Source organism: Pan troglodytes, chromosome 2, assembly GCF_028858775.2.
Source record: "Pan troglodytes isolate AG18354 chromosome 2, NHGRI_mPanTro3-v2.0_pri, whole genome shotgun sequence".
NCBI lineage: Eukaryota > Metazoa > Chordata > Mammalia > Primates > Hominidae > Pan > Pan troglodytes.
This window is the reverse complement of record NC_086015.1, coordinates 43,381,517-43,400,542: the sequence shown is the minus strand read 5'-3', so window position 1 is coordinate 43,400,542 and position 19,026 is coordinate 43,381,517. Positions and strand designations below refer to the sequence as shown.

General features: G+C 43.0%; 1 protein-coding gene across 5 annotated transcripts in view; it reads left to right on the top strand.

The window, feature by feature from the left end:
* CX3CR1 (C-X3-C motif chemokine receptor 1) overlaps positions 1-19,026 on the top strand; it is a 131,256-nt gene that overhangs the window by 1,220 nt on the left and 111,010 nt on the right. For 2 of the 5 annotated variants that reach the window (XR_010155042.1, XM_063805104.1), the window contains exons 2-3: positions 56-147; positions 1,980-2,196. The gene's annotated coding sequence lies outside the window, so the exon portion shown is untranslated. Of the gene's footprint in view, positions 1-55; positions 414-1,979; positions 3,670-19,026 lie in introns of those variants that run through there. The other 3 variants (XR_010155040.1, XR_010155041.1, XR_010155043.1) reach the window with 2 other exon arrangements.

Below are 19,026 nucleotides of genomic sequence, written 5' to 3'. Positions count from 1 at the left end.
GTGTGGAATGCTTTCTCCTTAAACAGGCGTTTTTTTGTTTTGTTTTTTTTTTCAGGACCATATTTCCCTTTAAATGCTGAAAATTTAGTGTGGAATTGATATGTACTGTATGCATAAACCACACGCTGGATGTCTAAGACTGGTGAGGTAAAATCTCAATAATTTTTATATGTTGAAATGATATTTTGGATATATTGGGTTAGGTGAAATATTAAAATTAACTTCAGGCCGGGGGCAGTGGCCCAGGCCTGTAATCTCAGCACTTTGTGAGGCCTAGTCTGGAGGATTGCTTGAGGGAGCCAAGGAGTTGGAGACCAGCGTGGACGACAAAGCAAGACCCCGTCTCTAAAACAAATAATAATAACTTCATGTGTTTCTTTTTAAATGTGGCTAGTAAAACATTTAAACTTTAACATGTGGCTCCCATTACATTTCTGTAGGACAGCGCTGGTCTAGTTGGTCAAAATTCTGGTTTATTGCTCACCTGGAATCTGTCAATGGCTTTTTTGGTCTCCCAATTTCCCCTTATGCCTGTCTGGCTGATCCATGGAAAAGCATTACTGCTGGGATCCTGACACTCCTGTTGAAAATGCAGTGGCCCTGGTAATAAAGTCCAAGCTTTTCATAGCAACCTTCGCTACTTTCCACCTTCATTCATCACCCAAGAACTAGATCAGAAAGGAAACTGACTTAGGGAGCAAGATAATATTTTTTCAGGCTTCATTCCTGTGCTTCTGAGGTACATAGAACAGGAAAGAAAGTGGTCCCAGAGGTGGTTATTCCCAGAAAGGATTAAGGAAAGTATAAACATTAAAAAAAAAAAAAAAATTACAGGCCGGGTGCGGTGGCTCACACCTGTAATCCCAGCACTTTGGGAGGCCGAGGCGAGCCGATCACGAGGTCAGGAGATCGAGACCATCCTGGCTAACATGGTGAAATCCTGTCTCTGCTAAAAATATAGCCGGGTGTGGTGGCAGGCGCCTGTAGTCCCAGCTACTCGGGAGGCTGAAGCAGGAGAATGGCGTGAACCCAGGAAGTGGAGCTTGCAGTGGGCCGAGATCGTGCCACTGCACTGCAGCCTGGGCGACAGAGCGAGACTCCATCTCAAAAAACAAAACGAAACAAAATTACAAACCTGCCTGGTGATTGAATACTTTGCTACCCTTTGTTCTAAGCTGCAAGGCTTATTTTTCTTTGTGCAGTAGTGATGTTGATAACTATGCACTGAAACTTCTTTTTAAAGGAAGACCTAATTCCACCCTGACACCCACCCCCGCTGCACTGATTCCATAAGATAAGAATCCCTACTTTTGAGAAATCATGGGTTGGCGTATTTTAGAGACTGCTCTTGGCCACTCTGGGTATGGGAACACAGGTGGGATCTAGAGTGAAAGCCGGCCCTCCACTCCCTCACCCTTCCAGGTATGCCTGCTTGGCTGTGGGCTCAGAAGAAATGGGCTGGCTTTCAAGGGTGGCAGCTGGCAGATTTCCCTCCTCTGTATCTGCTCCTGCCATGCTTACTCATAACTCTAAAGCCCACAGGCCCTTCTTTTCCCACATCTCCTCCCCTGGATGTTTGTGGGGATGCAGAGATATATAATGATCATGGGGAAAGAGCATCACCCATTGGCAGATGAGTCGGGGGTTTGGAGCAGTACTTAATGGCAAGGTTGGAGGAGTGAATTTTTTTTTTTTAAAAGAAAACATTGTGACTTTAATTCAAAACAAGGTCATTAGCATAAGGCAAGCCTTAATGGATTTATCTGCAGTCAAGGGAAGGTGATTTGGCTCTTATGACCTAACTTCCCTCAATTACACACTGGTCCCTCAAAGATCCAAAGTGGCCCATGTTTTCTGGATTGTATGATCAGGTTACATGATGTTTTCCCATCCCAAGGATTGTAGACATCCTCTACCCAGGAAGAAATACACATGTATCAGTTTGGATACATGACCTCCTCTTAAAACTTTATTCACAGCAAGTCTTGACATCTGGAGGAGTTTCCACCATCCAAGAAGGAAAAGGCAAAGGTCCACATGGGAAGCTGGAGGTGAATGGGAGAGACAGAGGCTGCTCAGATAGGGGCTTTGGTTTCCTGTCTGCCTGTCAGAGCAGGAGGAGGTGGGCCTTGCAGCGCCTTGCATCTGCGTCATTTCATTTGTAAGAAGATGGCTGGAATGGTGAAAAGCACACAGGTAAATCACTGCCCCCACCTCCATGTTTCCAGCAGACCAGCTCAGCAAGATCTTTCTACCTGCCTGGAGCCAGAGCTGCTTCTGGAAATATCTAAATTTTCTCTTCTACTGATGCCAAAACAATGAGGCCAGCCTTTGCCTTTTGGAAACCAATAGGGGATTGAGAGGGGAGATACCATGCATTCTCTCTGCTACAACCTCCCTTACCGCCCATCTTCATCAGTCTCTCTATGCCTACTGGCCTCTCAGGTCTAATGGGCATCTTATGATAGTCTTCGTCCTGTAACTAATGGAGGCTCCTCTCCATCTGAATATCTGCTCCCATCCTAAACACGCACAACCTGAAAGAGAAGCCTTAAGAGTCTCCAAGGGCACTGTCTTCACCAGTGGGGGAAGCCACTCTTTGCCTGATCACAAGAATGGGTGAATACTGCAGAAAAAAAGGGAATTCTAATGGCTTTACCCAGAAACTTCCACAAAGAGGATGGTCCTGTCACTGCTTTTGGCTTCACAAGAAGGAAACACCTTTCTTCCTTCTGTGCCAGTGACTATTGCCTGTAACCTCACCCCTGAGCCAAGGGTGACCAGGCTACGAGAGAACAATGAGTTAGAGCGGCTTACAAGCTGGTATCCGAGGGAGGGGCAGATGGCTCTGTGGGGTGGACTGCGTTCCTGCAGGAGTGGGATCTTCACATTCTACTCCAAGGACCAAGTTGTTAGGGGCAGTGGAAGGGAGAGGAGCCATGGTGTGTGCCCAGGCAGTGTGGTGTTTTGTGTTTTGTCATATGGAAGCCACAAGTCACTCCATCAATATTTTGACAAAGCAGTTCCCCATCTTATGGAAAAAATCAAACTCTTCTTGTTTTCCTGCTTTCTTCACAATGAGGAAACGGGCAACATTTTGGCTAAAAGTTTATAAACATAAGCACATATTTTCTGGTCACAAATCTTCTAGGTCCTGATTGATCTGAATTTCCCACAGGGGTAAGCAGGACCCACTTGTGGTTTTGTGGTTTGCTTATAGCTCTATCCATATGTGGAAGGTTTTTTTTTTTTTTTGGAAACAGAGTTTCACTCTCGTTGTCCAGGCTGGAGTGCAATGCTGCGATCCCGGCTCACCACAACCTCCGCCTCCTGGGTTCATGCAATTCTCCTGCCTTTGCCTCCTGAGTAGCTGGGATTATAGGCATGCGCCACCACGCCTGGCTAATTTTGCATTTAGCAAAATTAGCAAAATGTTGGTCAGGCTGGTCTCAAACTCCCGACCTCAGGTGATCCGCCCACTTTGGCCTCCCAAAGTGCTGGGATTCCAGGCATGAGCCACCACACCAGGCCAGGTTTTCTTTATCTTGGACAGAATGACTTCATTTATAAGCAAGCATCTTGTGTAACAGTCAGTTTTATGTGTCAACTTGGCTAGGCTATAATACCCAGTTTTCAATTAAACACTAATCCAGGTGTTGCTGTGAAGGTATTTTGTAGATGTGGTTAACCTCTGTAATCAGTTGACTTTAAGTAAAGGAGATTATCTTTCATAATCTGGATGAAAGAAAATCAGGACACATATTTCCCTGACAGATACACCTTGTTTCCCTTCCTTAAAGGGTAGAGGCTATCTCCTGCTTTTTTCTGTGTGTCTTTGAGAGACCAATGAGGCAGAGTAATGCTGTAAAAAGAAAGTGGACTTTGGAATCAGGCATTGATTCTGTATTTGGTCCTGGATTTGTCACCTGCTAGCTGTGTATTCACCTCAACTTTCTTGTTTGTTCATTTTGAGATAAGTCTTGTGCTATTGCCCAGGCTGGAGTGCAATGGTGTAATCTCAGCTCACTGCAACCGCCGCCTCCCGGGCTCAAGTGATTCTCCTGCCTCAGCCTCCTGAGTAGCTGGGATTACAGGCGCACATCACCATGCCCAGCTAATTTTTGTATTTTTAGTAGAGATGGAGTTTCACCATGTTGGCCAGGCTGGTCTCAAACTCCTTACCTCAGGTGATTGCCTGCCTCGGCCTCCCAAATTGCTGGGATTACAGATGTGAGCCACTGCACCTGGCCAGTTTATGGGCCTTAATTAGAGGTCAAGAGTGAAGCCTCCCATATATAAAATTAAATACTTAGGGTAGATTCAGTGGCTCCGGCTTGTAATCCCAGCATTTTGGGAGGACGAGACAGCAGGATCTCTTGAGCCCAAGAGTTCAAGACCAGCCTGGGCAACATAACAAGACCTTGTCTCTACAAAAATAAAAACAGTAGCCAGGTGTGGTAGAATGAGCCTGTAGTCCCAGCTACTCGGAAGGTGGAGGCAGGACAGTCTCTTGAGCCCAGGAGTTCAAGGCTGCAGCAAACTATGACTGCACCACTGCATTCCAGCCTGGGTGACAGAGCAAGACCCTGTGTCTATGTTTTTTTAATTCCAAATACTTACCAAACATCTGCATTTTTACCAAAAATCTCAAAGCAGAATTTCTAATGACAGATTAGGTATGTAAATTAGAAGTCTTCCCTCTGGCCCCTTTGTTTCTTAACACGCGTGGCACTCCATCATCTGCCATTCTTTCCCATCCGTTCTCTTTCACCCAGTCAGAAGCTCAGCTCAAACTGGCCACTAGAGGGAACACGTGTCCTGTTCCCAACAGGTTCTGGGTCCTGGCTTCAGGTGTCTGTAAATTACCTGATAGTCCCACTGGCATTGTCACTGAGCTACTGGCCTTGGGTGTACCAGGGTGAAGGCACTGGCCCTTAGTCCCAGACGCTGCCCCTTTCCAATTCCTCATGTATGCTTCATCTGTCTGGTCTATACAGGAGACCAGCTGTGGTGGGAAAGTATAAGGAGATGCCAGGAGTGGCTTCGGATAGAAGTGGAGAGAACACTGAACTAAAAGTCAGGAGTTTCTGATGCTAGTCCGATATCTGACAAAAACTCATTGTCACCTCTCTAGGCTTCAGCTTTCTCACGTGTAAGATGAGGGCCTTGAACTAAGTGGCTCCAAGTTCCTTTTCTGAGCTAATATCATATGAATCAGGGATCATGATCTCCAGACTCCCTTGGTCCTGACTTTCAGGCTAATGCAAGCCACAGAGGAGATATAGGAGATAGGCTGGGGCACAGATTGCATTGAGGAAAATGCATATGCATAAACAAAGTTTTGCCAACAGTTCTGTATTATTTAGAGCACCCCTGCAAGCCCAGTTAAACCCTACTGGTGTAGGGGGTTTCAACATACCAGGGACAGCTTTAGCAATCTTAGCAAGGTCTGCTTCTTTAAGGAATTGCACAGAGCACCAACAACCTGGAAGTCTTGTCCATGACCCATCCACAGTCTTCTCCATGAACTCATTATATAGCCTCACCATGATGGGGCTCCAGCTGGCACTGGGGAGGGAGTAATCCTTTGTATCAGACTGGAGGTGGCTACTGCTTGAGACCTGAAAAGTCCAAAAGGGGTGGTGGACTGTCCCCAGTACCTTCCGATTTGACTCATTCATTCAAGCATTTACTAATAGATGAGTCTGTTTTCATCTTGCAGAGCATGTACAAATGCCCAGAGGTAAGAGAGAGCATGTCAGATTCCTAGAACTGTAAATGTGGAAACGTCTAGTAGGAGGGAAGGAATGGAAGGGAGGAGGCCAGAGGGAGAGCCTGGGGCCCTCCATCAACCATGTAGGAGAATGTAGGCTTTATGCTGAAGAGGTTTAAGCAGGAGAATGAAAGGGTCAGATTTGCATGTTAGAAGGATTTCCGTACACGGGAAGTTACAAACTGGTCAAGTCTCACTGACACTGGAGAGCCTTGCTGATATGCAATTCAAAGACACATTCTTTCCCCTGCCTGTTTCCTTTCAGCTTCCAGCTCCTCTGTGCCAGCTCTCCTGCTCCCCAGTTCCTTCAGGTTCTGCTTCTAAGACGGTTCACCTTGTTTGACTATGTAGTTTATTTTATCTCCTTACTGTCCTATTACAATCAGAAGGCTCAGCCATCATCCTGGCTAACACAGTGAAACCCCATCCCTACTAAAAATACAAAAAATTAGCCAGGCATGGTGGTGGTTGCCAGTAGTCCCAGCTACTCGGGAGGCTGAGGCAGCAGAATGGTGTGAACCCGGGAGGTGGAGGTTGCAGTGAGCCGAGATCGCGCCACTGCACTCCAGCCTGGGCGACAGAGTGAGACTCCATCTCAAAAAAAAAAAAAAAAAAAAAAAAGGCGGCTCAACCAGAGACTCCTTTTTCTGGGAGATAGAGTAGATGATTGAGTCCAGATAGCTAGTCCTCCCCACTGGGAATTTTGGATAATCCATCACATGACAACACCTTCTTTTATCTTCTACCTGGTTATTGTTTAAATTCACTGGTGCCAATCCGTCCTTCCTGTTCTTGGTACAGTTTCTACTTTTTCTGGTGCAGTTTCTACTTTTTCTGGTGCAGTTTCTACTTTTTCTGGTGCATTAATCTGGCTTACTCACAATTCCCTCTATATGCTCTTCTCTACCTAAACAGATGGAGAGAAACATAGCTTCTTAAATTACTTATAAACAGACAAGCTCTTAAAGGCGAGGGGTCAGGTGTGAAGGAATGATCAACAATTGTTACTGCCATTCTGCAGGAAGCTCTTCTTTTGTGAGCTAGTGGATGGTAGTGGCATTTGAATTCAATCTCGGAAACTTTTTCCCATTAATATGCCACACTTACTGCTGCTTGTCACTTAACTGCTCTGAGCATCAATGTTCAAATGTGTAAAAATGAGAATAACACCACCTTCCCTGCAAATTGCTGTGCAAACTGCATGAGGTAGTGATAATGTGAATGGACCTGGCTCAGTACCTGCCAGAGCAAGCATTCCAAGATGCTAGTTTCATCTGAATTCAACAGAAAAAAAATCTCTCCTTCTGCAGTTTGAGCCCAAAGAATTTTTTAAGCAATGATTATATTAACAAAGCCTGGACTGAAATCTTTTTTGGGATGAGGTTACTCATGAAAATATGAAAGGGATGACATCCAGTTGATGCTACTTCTTAGCACTTAAATTGCACACAATTCACTTTTAATTCTGCCTATTTTTTTTCTTTTTTTTTGAGATGGAGTCTCACTCTTGTTCTCCAGGCTGGAGTGCAATGGCATGATCTCAGCTCACTGCAACCTCTGCCTCCCGGGTTCAAGCAGTTCTCCAGCCTCAGCCTCCCGAGTAGCTGGGATTACAGGCACCCGCCATCATGCCTGGATAACTTTTGTATTTTTGTAGAGATGGGGTTTCACCGTGTTAGCCAGGCTGGTCTTGAACTCCTGACCTCAGGTCATCTGCCTGCCTCAGCCCCCCAAAGTGCTGGGATTACAGGCGTGAGCCACTGTGCCCGGCCTAGAAATTATCTTATTAAAATGTAACTGCTGCTTTCCCTCCAGGTGCTACTGCTCAGATTTTCTTTCCCCATTTCTACCCACACTAGGGTTTGACAATTCAACTTTCCCACATCAGAAATGTTCAAGAGAAACTAGAGGATGGCTACAGAGTCAGTAAGAGTGAAGGGACCTCTAGGTACTGTCTCTTAGCCCTTGGTGGCCTCACTTTGAGATCCTCACCCCTCAAAATAGGCTAACAGAGCCAAGTGTAATGAGCACCTTCTAAGAATCAGGAGCCCTGGCCCTAAGTCTTCATGAATTTGCCAATATCTGCTGTGGCCTTGGGCAGGCCAACTTGTGTTTCCAGGCCTTAGTTTCCTCATCTGTCAAAGGAGAGCAGCAGATCGAATACTATCTAGGGTGTTACTTGTCTCATTCTGGGGCTCTATGACCAGCCTCAGCTGCCCAGCATCTGGCGATGAGGACACACACAGTGATGAGCTGGACCAGCTGATCTGGGTGGCAGGTGCTTGCCAGCCAGAGCTTGGAGAAGGGGTGCTGCATGTCGGCACCCCACCAGACATCTGAGACCTCTCTGCAGCATGACATCCAGCTGAGATCTGCCAACTGAACCTCCTCACAAAGGCTAGCTTCACTCCTATTAGATGAGCATTGGCCTGAGGTTCTTCCTCAGCCAAGCAGAGCCTGTCTTTGTCTCCTGAGAGGCAGAGGACAGCAGCAAAACCCACCCACTTGCCTTGCCAGGCAAAACACTAAGCAATCATAAGTTAGTAAATTACAAATGCATTTGATGTGTAGAGCTGCCAGGAATTTTGGTTGTGTTAACCAGGTACCTGGAATAATTGGATCAATCTTAGAATGTTTTGCATGCCAAGGGTCACTAAGGTAACCAACAATGACTAGGAACCAACAATGACAATCAGTCCCTGCATGTAAGGACAGTTGGCCCTGGGCACCTCACCCTAGTTCTTAGCTCTGTTTTGTTGTAGGAGCCCAGTTTCTTCATTCATTCAAAAATATTAATTAAGCACATATTATGTGCTCTAGGTTCTGGGGATATGGTACTGAACAAAACATGGCTTACATCCTATAGGTAATGACTAATTATTGTGCTTTCTACACCCCAGGTACTATTATAAATATTTCTGCTTTATTTCTTTTAATACTTATAAGATCTCATATACAGTCCAAATTTGAATTTCACCAATTGTCCTCAAACTGTCCTTCATAGCATTTTCTCCCCTATCCAGAATCCAATTTAGAATTATATATTAATATTTCAGTGAGATGTCATGTCTTTTTAGTTTCCTTTAATCTGGACCAGTGCTTTAGTCTTTCTTTGACAGACATATTCATATCATACCACGTATATATACACACAGGAATGAGCTCCAATTCTTTCTATTCTACTGTAGGCAAGTAGTGGTACTGCTAGCCAGTGAATAGTAGGTGATGTTAGAACACCATTTCAAAACCCTGAACACATAGACCAGAGGAATACATTATTACTATCCCAATTTTACATATAAGGAAACTGAAGCCCAGAAAAGTTTCAATAAGTTGCCCAAAGTTATACTACCAGTAGAAGGCTACATGCTGTTTATTTTATTAATAACCTTTGTATGTGTACAAAGGTTTTGCAGGTTACAGATTGGATATAAGGCCATTCTATAGAATAGGCAGGAGAGATGGCACATCATCATCATCTTCATCATCCCTATCTTACCAGTGACTAACCTCAAAGAGGTTAGTTCAGGCTGGCTTGTAAGTGAAGGAGCAGGGTCCAGGACAGGTCTTCCAATATATCCCTTGCAGTGTCCCCTAAGGAAAGCTTGGAATTATTCAAGATCCAGCAATATGTTCCACTTCACAAGTGTTGGCTCTTCCAAATAGTCTTTGCTAGGGTCAGAGAGAGAATAGTCCTGACAGGCAGCAGTCTGGCAGAAGGTGGAGGAGACCTCTCTTCAAATCTCACCCCAATCACAGAGCTGATCCAATACTGCTGTGCCCAATGTGGTGGCTCCTCTCATAGGGCTGGCTGCACTCAGAATTGAGTCTTCCAGGGCATGGCCTGCTGTAGGCCAGGCAGTGGGACAGCAAAGCTGAGAAAGCACAGGGCATGTGTAAGCATGGACTAGCTGGCTGATGCAGGAGGCAGGGTAGAGACGATTTTAAAGATATTCTACTCTGAGACTCTGTTATCAAGCTAAAGGGAGCTTGCTGCCCAATGCACTAGAAGCCGATACTATGATACCAGGTTTTGAGAGAAGAAAGACGTCTTATTGGAAGTTAACTCACAAGGTGACACGAGTGTGAAGCTCAAATCTGTCTCTCTGTGCTGGCTTCAAAGCAGTATCTTTATTAGAAAAGTTTCAGGGGGTGGATTTTGAGATTAGGTGATTGGTGGAAGAAAAGTGGAGGTCTGGAAAGTCTCTGGGCATGTGCAGTTGTCTCTTCATGATACCTCATGGATCACATGTGCAAATTCAAGGGGAGTTAGTATGAATCATTTCGTGTAAATTCAGGTGGTGATGTCAGCAAGCTGGTTCTGCACAGATATGCACTGGCCATATTGATTCCAACTGATGTTAGTCAGTTACTTTATCTCATAAGCAGAGAGAGTTTCAGTGTCAACAACAAATTATTTCTTTCTTAGCTGCCATCTTGCAAACTCAATTATTTCTATTAGTTACTGGTTTCTTTAACTTTTGAGGCACAGATTCATTTCTAATTTGACAGCCTCCTGGGTTAACAATAATAATCTGGAAACATTCTTTCAAGAATAAGTGAGAAAATCCGGAGGAGCCAAGATGGCCGAATAGGAACAGCTCTGGTCTACAGCTCCAGCGTGAGCGATGCAGAAGACGGGTGATTTCTGCATTTCCAACTGAGGTACTGGGTTCATCTCACTGGGGAGTGCCAGACAGTAGGTGCACGACAGTGGGTGCAGCGCACTGTGTGCCAGCTGAAGCAGGGCGAGCCATCGCCTCACCTGGGAAGCGGAAGGGGTCAGGGAATTCCCTTTCCTAGTCAAAGTGGTGACAGACGGCACCTGGAAAATTGGGTCACTCCCACCCTAATACTGCGCTTTTCCAATGGGCTTAAAAAACGGCACACCAGGTGATAATATCCTACATCTGGCTCAGAGGGTCCTATGCCCACAGAGTCTCACTCATTGCTAGCACAGCAGTCCAAGATCAAACTGCAAGGCGGCAGCGAGGCTGGGGGAGGGGCACCCGCCATTGCTGAGTTAGTTGTTTGATTAGGTAAACAAAGCCCCTGGGAAGCTCGAACTGGGTGGAGCCCACCACAGCTCAAGGAGGCCTGCCTGCCTCTGTAGGCTCCACCTCTGGGGGCAGGGCACAGACAAACAAAAAGACAGCAGTAACCTCTGCAGACTTAAATGTCCCTGTCTGACAGCTTTGAAGAGATTAGTGGTTCTCCCAGCACGCAGCTTGAGATCTGAGAACAGGCAGACTGCCTCCTCAAGTGGGTCCCTGACCCCCAAATAGCCTAACTGGGAGGCATGCCCCAGTAGGGGTGGACTGATACCTCACATGGCCGGGTACTCCTCTGAGACAAAACTTCCAGAGGAATGATCAGGCAGCAGCATCTGCGGTTCACCAATATCCGCTGTTCTGCAGCCACCACTGCTGATACCCAGGCAAACATGGTCTGGAGTGGGCCTCTAGCAAACTCCAAGAGACCTGCAGCTGAGGGTCCTGTCTGTTAGAAGGAAAACTGACAAACAGAAAGGACATCCACACGAAAAACCCATCTGTACGTCACCATCATCAAAGACCAAAAGTAGATAAAACCACAAAGATGGGAAAAAAACAGAGCAGAAAAACTGGAAACTCTAAAAATCAGAGCACCTCTCCTCCTCCAAAGGAATGCAGCTCCTCACCAGCAACGGAACAAAGCTGGATGGAGAATGACTTTGACGAGTTGAGAGAAGAAGGCTTCAGATGATCAAACTACTCTGAGCTACAGGAGGAAATTCGAACCAATGGCAAAGAAGTTAAAAGCTTTGAAAAAAAATTAGATGAATGGATAACTAGAATAACCAATGCAGAGAAGTCCTTAAAGGACCTGATGGAGCTGAAAACCAAGGCACGAGAGCTACGTGACAAATGCAGAAGCCTCAGTAGCCAATGTGATCAACAGGAAGAAAGGGTATCAGTGATGGAAGATGAAATGAATGAAATGAAGCGAGAAGAGAAGTTTAGAGAAAAAAGAATAAAAAAAAATGAACAAAGCCTCCAAGAAATATGGGACTATGTGAAAAGACCAAATCTACGTCTGATTGGTGTACCTGAAAGTGATGGGGAGAATGGAACCAAGTTGGAAAACACTCTGCAGGATATTATCCAGGAGAACTTCCCCAATCTAGCAAGGCAGGCCAACATTCAAATTCAGGAAATACAGAGAACGCCACAAAGATACTCCTTGAGAAGAGCAACTCCAAGACACATAATTGTCAGATTCACCAAAGTTGAAATGAAGGAAAAAATGTTAAGGGCAGCCAGAGAGAAAGGTCGGGTTACCCACAAAGGGAAGCCCATCACACTAACAGCTGATCTCTCGGCAGAAACTCTACAAGCCAGAAGAGAGTGGGGACCAATATTCAACATTCTTAAAGAAAAGAATTTTCAACCCAGAATCTCACATCCAGCCAAACTAAGCTTCATAAGTGAAGGAGAAATAAAATACTTTACAGACAAGCAAATGCTGAGAGATTTTGTCACCACCAGGCCTGCCCTAAAAGAGTTCCTGAAGGAAGCACTAAACATGGAAAGGAACAACCGGTACCATTGAGGCTAGGAAGAAACCGCATCAACTAAGGAGCAAAATAACCAGCTAACATCATAATCACAGGATCAGATTCACACATAACAATATTAACTTTAAATGTAAATGGACTAAATGCTCCAATTAAAAGACACAGACTGGCAAATTGGATAAAGAGTCAAGACCCATCAGGGTGCTGTATTCAGGAAACCCATCTCACGTGCAGAGACACACATAGGCTCAAAATAAAAGGCTGGAGGAAGATCTACCAAGCAAATGGAAAACAAAAAAAGGCAGGGATTGCAATCCTAGTCTCTGATAAAACAGACTTTAAACCAACAAAGATCAGAAGAGACAAAGAAGGCCATTACATAATGGTAAAGGGATCAATTCAACAAGAAGAGCTAACTATCCTAAATATATATGCACCCAGTACAGGAGCACCCAGATTCATAAAGCAAGTCCTTAGTGACCTACAAAGAGACTTAGACTCCCACACAATAATAATGGGAGACTTTAACACCCTACTGTCAACATTAGACAGATCAATTAGATAGAAAGTTAACAAGGATACCCAGGAATTGAACTCAGCTCTGCACCAAGCAGACCTAATAGACATCTACAGAACTCTCCACCCCAAATCAACAGAATATACATTCTTTTCAGCACCACACCACACCTACTCCAAAACTGACCACAGAATTGGAAGTAAAGCACTCTTTAGCAAATGTAAAAGAAAAGAAATTATAACAAACTGTCTCTCAGACCACAGTGCAATCAAACTAGAACTCAGGATTAAGAAACTCACTCAAAACCACTCAACTACATGGAAACTACTCAACTGAAAAACCTGCTCCTGAATGACTACTGGGTACATAACGAAATGAAGGCAGAAATAAAGATGTTCTTTGAAACTAACGAGAACAAAGACACAACATACCAGAATCTCCGGGACACATTCAAAGCAGTGTGTAGAGGGAAATTTATAGCACTAAATGCCCACAAGAGAAAGCAGGAAAGATCTAACATCACAATTAAAAGAACTAGAAAAGCAAGAGCAAACACATTCAAAAGCTAGCAGAAGGCAAGAAATAACGAAGATGAGAGCAGAACTGAAGGAAATAGAGACACAAAAAACCCTTAAAAAAATCAATGAATCCAGTAGCTGGTTTTCTCAAAAGATCAACAAAATTGATAGACCGCTAGCAAGACTAATAAAGAAGAAAAGAGAGGAATCAAATAGATGCAATAAAAAATGATAAAGGGGATATCACCACCGATCCCACAGAAATACAAACTACCATCAGAGGATACTATAAACACCTTTACACAAATAAACTAGAAAATCTAGAAGAAATGGATAAATTCCTCAACACATACACCCTCCCAAGACTGAACCAGGAAGAAGTTGAATCTCTGAATAGACCAATAACAGGCTCTGAAATTGAGGCAATAATCAAGAGCTTACCAACCAAAAAAAGTCCAGGACCAGATGGATTCACAGCCGAATTCTACCAGAGGTACAAAAAGGAGCTGGTACCATTCCTTCTGAAACTATTCCAATCAATAGAAAAGAAGGAATCCTCCCTAACTCATTTTATGAGGACAGCATCATCCTGATGCCAAAGCCAGGCAGAGACACAACCAAAAAAGAGAATTTTAGACCAATATCCTTGACGAACATCGATGCAAAAATCCTCAGTAAAATTCTGGAAAACCGAATCCAGCAGCACATCAAAAAGCTTATCCACCATGATCAAGTGGGCTTCATCCCCGGGATGCAGGGCTGGTTCAACATATGCAAATCAATAAATGTAATCCAACATATAAACAGAACAAAAGAGAAAAACCACATGATTATCTCAATAGATGCAGAAAAGGCCTTTGACAAAATTCAACAACCCTTCATGCTAAAAACTCTCAATAAATTAGGTATTGATGGGACGTATCTCAAAATAATAAGAGCTATCTATGACAAACCCACAGCCAATATCATATGGAATGGGCAAAAACTGGAAGCATTCCCTTTAAAAATGGGCACAAGACAAGGATGCCCTCTCTCACCACTCCTATTCAACATAGTGTTGGAAGTTCTGGCCAGGGCAATCAGGCAGGAGAAGGAAATAAAGGGTATTCAATTAGGAAAAGAGGAAGTCTAATTGTCCCTGTTTGCAGATGACATGATTGTATATCTAGAAAACCCCATTTTCTCAGCCCAAAATCTCCTCAAGCTAATAAGCAACTTCAGCGAAGTCTCAGGATACAAAATGAATGCACAAAAATCACAAGCATTCCTATACACCAATAACAGACAAACAGAGAGCCAAATCATGAGTGAACTCCCATTCACAATTGCTTCAAAGAGAATAAAATACCTAGGAATCCAACTTACAAGGGATGTGAAGGACCTCTTCAAGGAGAACTGCAAACCACTGCTCAATGAAATAAAAGAGGATACAAACAAATGGAAGAACATTCCATGCTCATGGCTAGGAAGAATCAATATCGTGAAAATAGCCATACTGCCCAGGGTAATTTATAGATTCAATGTCATCCCCATCAAGCTACCAATGACTTTCTTCACAGAATTGGAAAAAACTACTTTAAAGTTCATATGGAACCAAAAAAGAGCCCGCATCACCAAGTCAATCCTAAGCCAAAAGAACAAAGCTGGAGGCATCACGCTACCTGACTTCAAACTATACTACAAGGCTACAGTAATGAAAACAGCATGGTACTGGTACCAAGACAGAGATATAGACCAATGGAACAGAACAGAGCCCTCAGAAATAATGCTGCATATCTACAACTATCTGATCTTTGACAAACCTGAGAAAAACAAGCAATGGGGAAAGGATACCCTATTTAATAAATGGTGCTGGGAAAACTGGCTAGCCATATGTAGAAAGCTGAAACTGGATCCCTTCCTTACACCTTATACAAAAATTAATTCAAGATGGATTAAAGACTTAAATGTTAGACCTAAAACCATAAAAACCCTAGAAGAAAACCTAGGCAATACCATTCAGGACATAGGCATGGGCAAGGACTTCATGTCTAAAACACCAAAAGCAATGGCAACAAAAGCCAAAATTGACAAATGGGACCTAATTAAACTAAAGAGCTTCTGCACACCAAAAGAAACTACCATCAGAGTCATCAGAGTGAACAGGCAACCTACAGAATGGGAGAAAATTTTCACAATCTACTCATCTGACAAAGGGCTAATATCCAGAATCTACAAAGAACTCAAACAAATTTACAAGAAAAAACAACAACCCCATCAACAAGTGGGCGAAGGATATGAACAGACACTTCTCAAAAGACATTTATGCAGCCAACAGACACATGAAAAAATGCTCACCATCACTGGCCATCAGAGAAATGCAAATCAAAACCACAATGAGATACCATCTCACACCAGTTAGAATGGCGATCATTAAAAAATCAGGAAACAACAGGTGCTGGAGAGGATGTGGAGAAATAGGAACAATTTTACGCTGTTGGTGGGACTGTAAACTAGTTCAACCATTGTGGAAGTCAGTGTGGCGATTCCTCAGGGATCTAGAACTAGAAATACCATTTGACCCAGCCATCCCATTACTGGGTATATACCCAAAGGATTATAAATCATGCTGCTATAAAGACACATGCACACGTATGTTTATAGTGGCACTATTCACAATAGCAAAGACTTGGAACCAACCTAAATGTCCAACAATGATAGACTGGATTAAGAAGATGTGGCACACATACACCATGGAATACTATGCAGCCATAAAAAATGATGAGTTCATGTCCTTTGTAGGAACATGGATGAAACTGGAAACCATCATTCTCAGCAAACTATCACAAGGACAAAAAACCAAACACCGCATGTTCTCACTCATAGGTGGGAACTGAACAGGGAGAACACATGGACACAGGAAGGGGAACATCACACACCGGGGACTGTTGTGGGGTGGGGGGAGCGGGGAGGGATAGCATTAGGAGATATACCTAATGCTAAATGACGAGTTACTGGGTGCAGCACACCAACATGGCACATGTATACATATGTAACAAACCTGCAGGTTGTGCACATGTACCCTAAAACTTAAAGTATAATAATAATAAAATTTAAAAAAAAAGAATAAGTGAGAAAATGCTGATTAGGTGCCTAGCTCACAGTAGGTGTTTAAAAATGTGAGTGTTCCTTTCTTCCTTTCCATATATTCCTCCTACTCTCATCATTTCCACTCAGTATTTCTTTTATTGATACATAATAGATGTACATGTTTTTGGAGTGTGTGTGATAATTTGATACAGTCACAGAATCGAATCAAGGTTGATGGGATATCTATCATCTTTTTTTTTCCTTCAACTTTAAGTTCAGGGGTACACGTGCAGGATGTGCAGGTTTGTTACAGAGGTAAACGTGTGCCATGGTGGTTTGCTGCACAGATCATCTCGTTACCTAGGTATTAAGCCCAGCATCCATTAGCTATTCTTCCTGATCTTCTCCCTCCCCCACCTCCCACCCCCAACAGCCCCCAGTAGGTGTTGTTCCCCCCGTGTGTGCTTGTCTTCTCATCATTCAGCTCCCACTTACAAGTGAGGACATGTGATGTTTGGTTTTCTGTTCCTGTGTTAGTTTGCTGAGGATAACAGCTTCCAGCTCCATCCATGTTCCTGCAAAAGACATGATCTTTTTCCTTTTTATGGCTGGATAGTATTCCATGGTGTGTATGTACTAAATTTTCCTTAGTCTATCATTGATGGGCATTTGGGTTGATTCCATGTCTTTGCCATTGGGAATAGTGCTGGAGTGAACATATGCATGCATGTATCTTTATAATAGAATGATTTACATTCCTTTGGGTATGGACCCAGTAATGAGATTTCTGGGTCAAATGGTACTTCTGCCTCTAGATCTTTGAGGAGTTGCCACACTGTCTTCTACAATGGTTGAACTAATTTACACTCCCACGGACAGTGCAAAAGCGTTTCTATTTCTCCACAACCTCAACAGCACATCTGTTGTTTTTGACTTTTTAATAATTGCTATTCTGATTGTTGTAAGATGGTATCTCAATGTGGTTTTGATTTGCATTTCTCTAATGATCAGTGATGTTGAGTTTTTCTTTTTCATATGTTTGTTGACTATATAAATGTCTGGATTTGATTTGCCAGTATTTTATTGCGGATTTTTGCATCAATGTTCATCAGGGATATTGGCCTGAAGGTTTCTTTTTTTGTGGTATCTCTGCCAGGTTTTGATATCAGGATGACACTAGCCTCATAAAATGAGTTAGGAAGGAGTCCCTCCTTTTTAATTTTTTAAAATAGTTTCAGCAGAAATGGTACCAGCTCTTCTTTGTACCTCTGGTAGAATTAAGCTGTGAATCCATCTGGTCCTGGGCTTTTTTTGGTTGGTAGACTATTTATTATTGCCTCAATTTCAGAACTCATTATTGGTCTATTCAGGGATTCAATTTCTTCCTGGTTCAGTCTTGGCAGGGTGTTTATCAGTTTCTTCTAGATTTTCTAGTTTATGTGCATAGAGGTGTTTATAGTATTCTCCAGTGTTTGTTTATATTTCTGTGGGGTCAGTGGTAATATCCCCCTTATCGTTTCTGATTGTGTTTATTTGATTATTTTCTCTTTTCTTCTTTATTAGTCTAGGTAACAGTCTATCTATTTGATTAATTTTTTCAAAAAACCACCTCCTGGATTCACTGATTTTTTTGAAGAGTTTTTTGTGTCTCTATCTCCTTCAGTTCAACTCTGATCTTGATTATTTCTTGTCTTCTGCTAGCTTTAGGGTTTGTTTGTTCTTGGTTCTCTAGTTCTTTTAGTTGTGATGTTGGATTGTTAATTAGAGATCTTTCTAGTTTTTTGATGTGGGCATTTAGTGCTATAAACTGCTTTAGCTGCATTCTTGAGATTCTGGTACATTGTCTCTTGGTTCTCATTAGTTTCAAAGAACTTCTCGATTTCTGCCTTAATTTTATTGTTTACCCAGGAGTCATTCAGGAGGAGGTTGTTCAATGTAGTTGTGTGGTTTTGAGTGAATTTCTTAATCTTGAATTCTAATTTGATTTCGCTGTGGTCTGAGAGACTGTTATGATTTCAGTTATTTTGCATTTGCTGAATGTTTTACTTCTGATTATGTGATAAATTTTAGAGTAAGTGCCATGTGGCAATGAGAAGAATGTATATTCTGTTGTTTTGGGGTGGAGAGTTCTGTTTTATCAGGTCCACTTGATCCAGAGCTGAGTTCAGGTCCTGAATATCTTTGTTAATTTTCTATCTCAATGATCTGCCTAATATTGACAGTGAGGTGTTAAAATTTCCCATTATTATTGTGTGGGAGTCCAGATCTCTTTGTAGGACTCTACGAACTTGCTTTGTGAATTGAATCTGGATGCTCCTGTATTGGGTGCATATATATTTAGGATAGTTATCTCTTCTTGTTGAATCAAACCCTTTACCACTGTGTGATGCCCTTCTTTGTCTTTGTTGATCTTTGGTTTAATGTCTGTTTTGTCAGAAACTAAGATTGCAACCCCTGCTTTTTTCTGTTTTCCATTTGCTTGGTAAATTTTCCTCCATCCCTTTCTTTTGAGCCTATGTGTGTCTTTGCATGTGAGATGGTTCCCTTGAAGACAGCATACCAATGGGTCTCCTCTTTAGCCAGCTTGCCACTT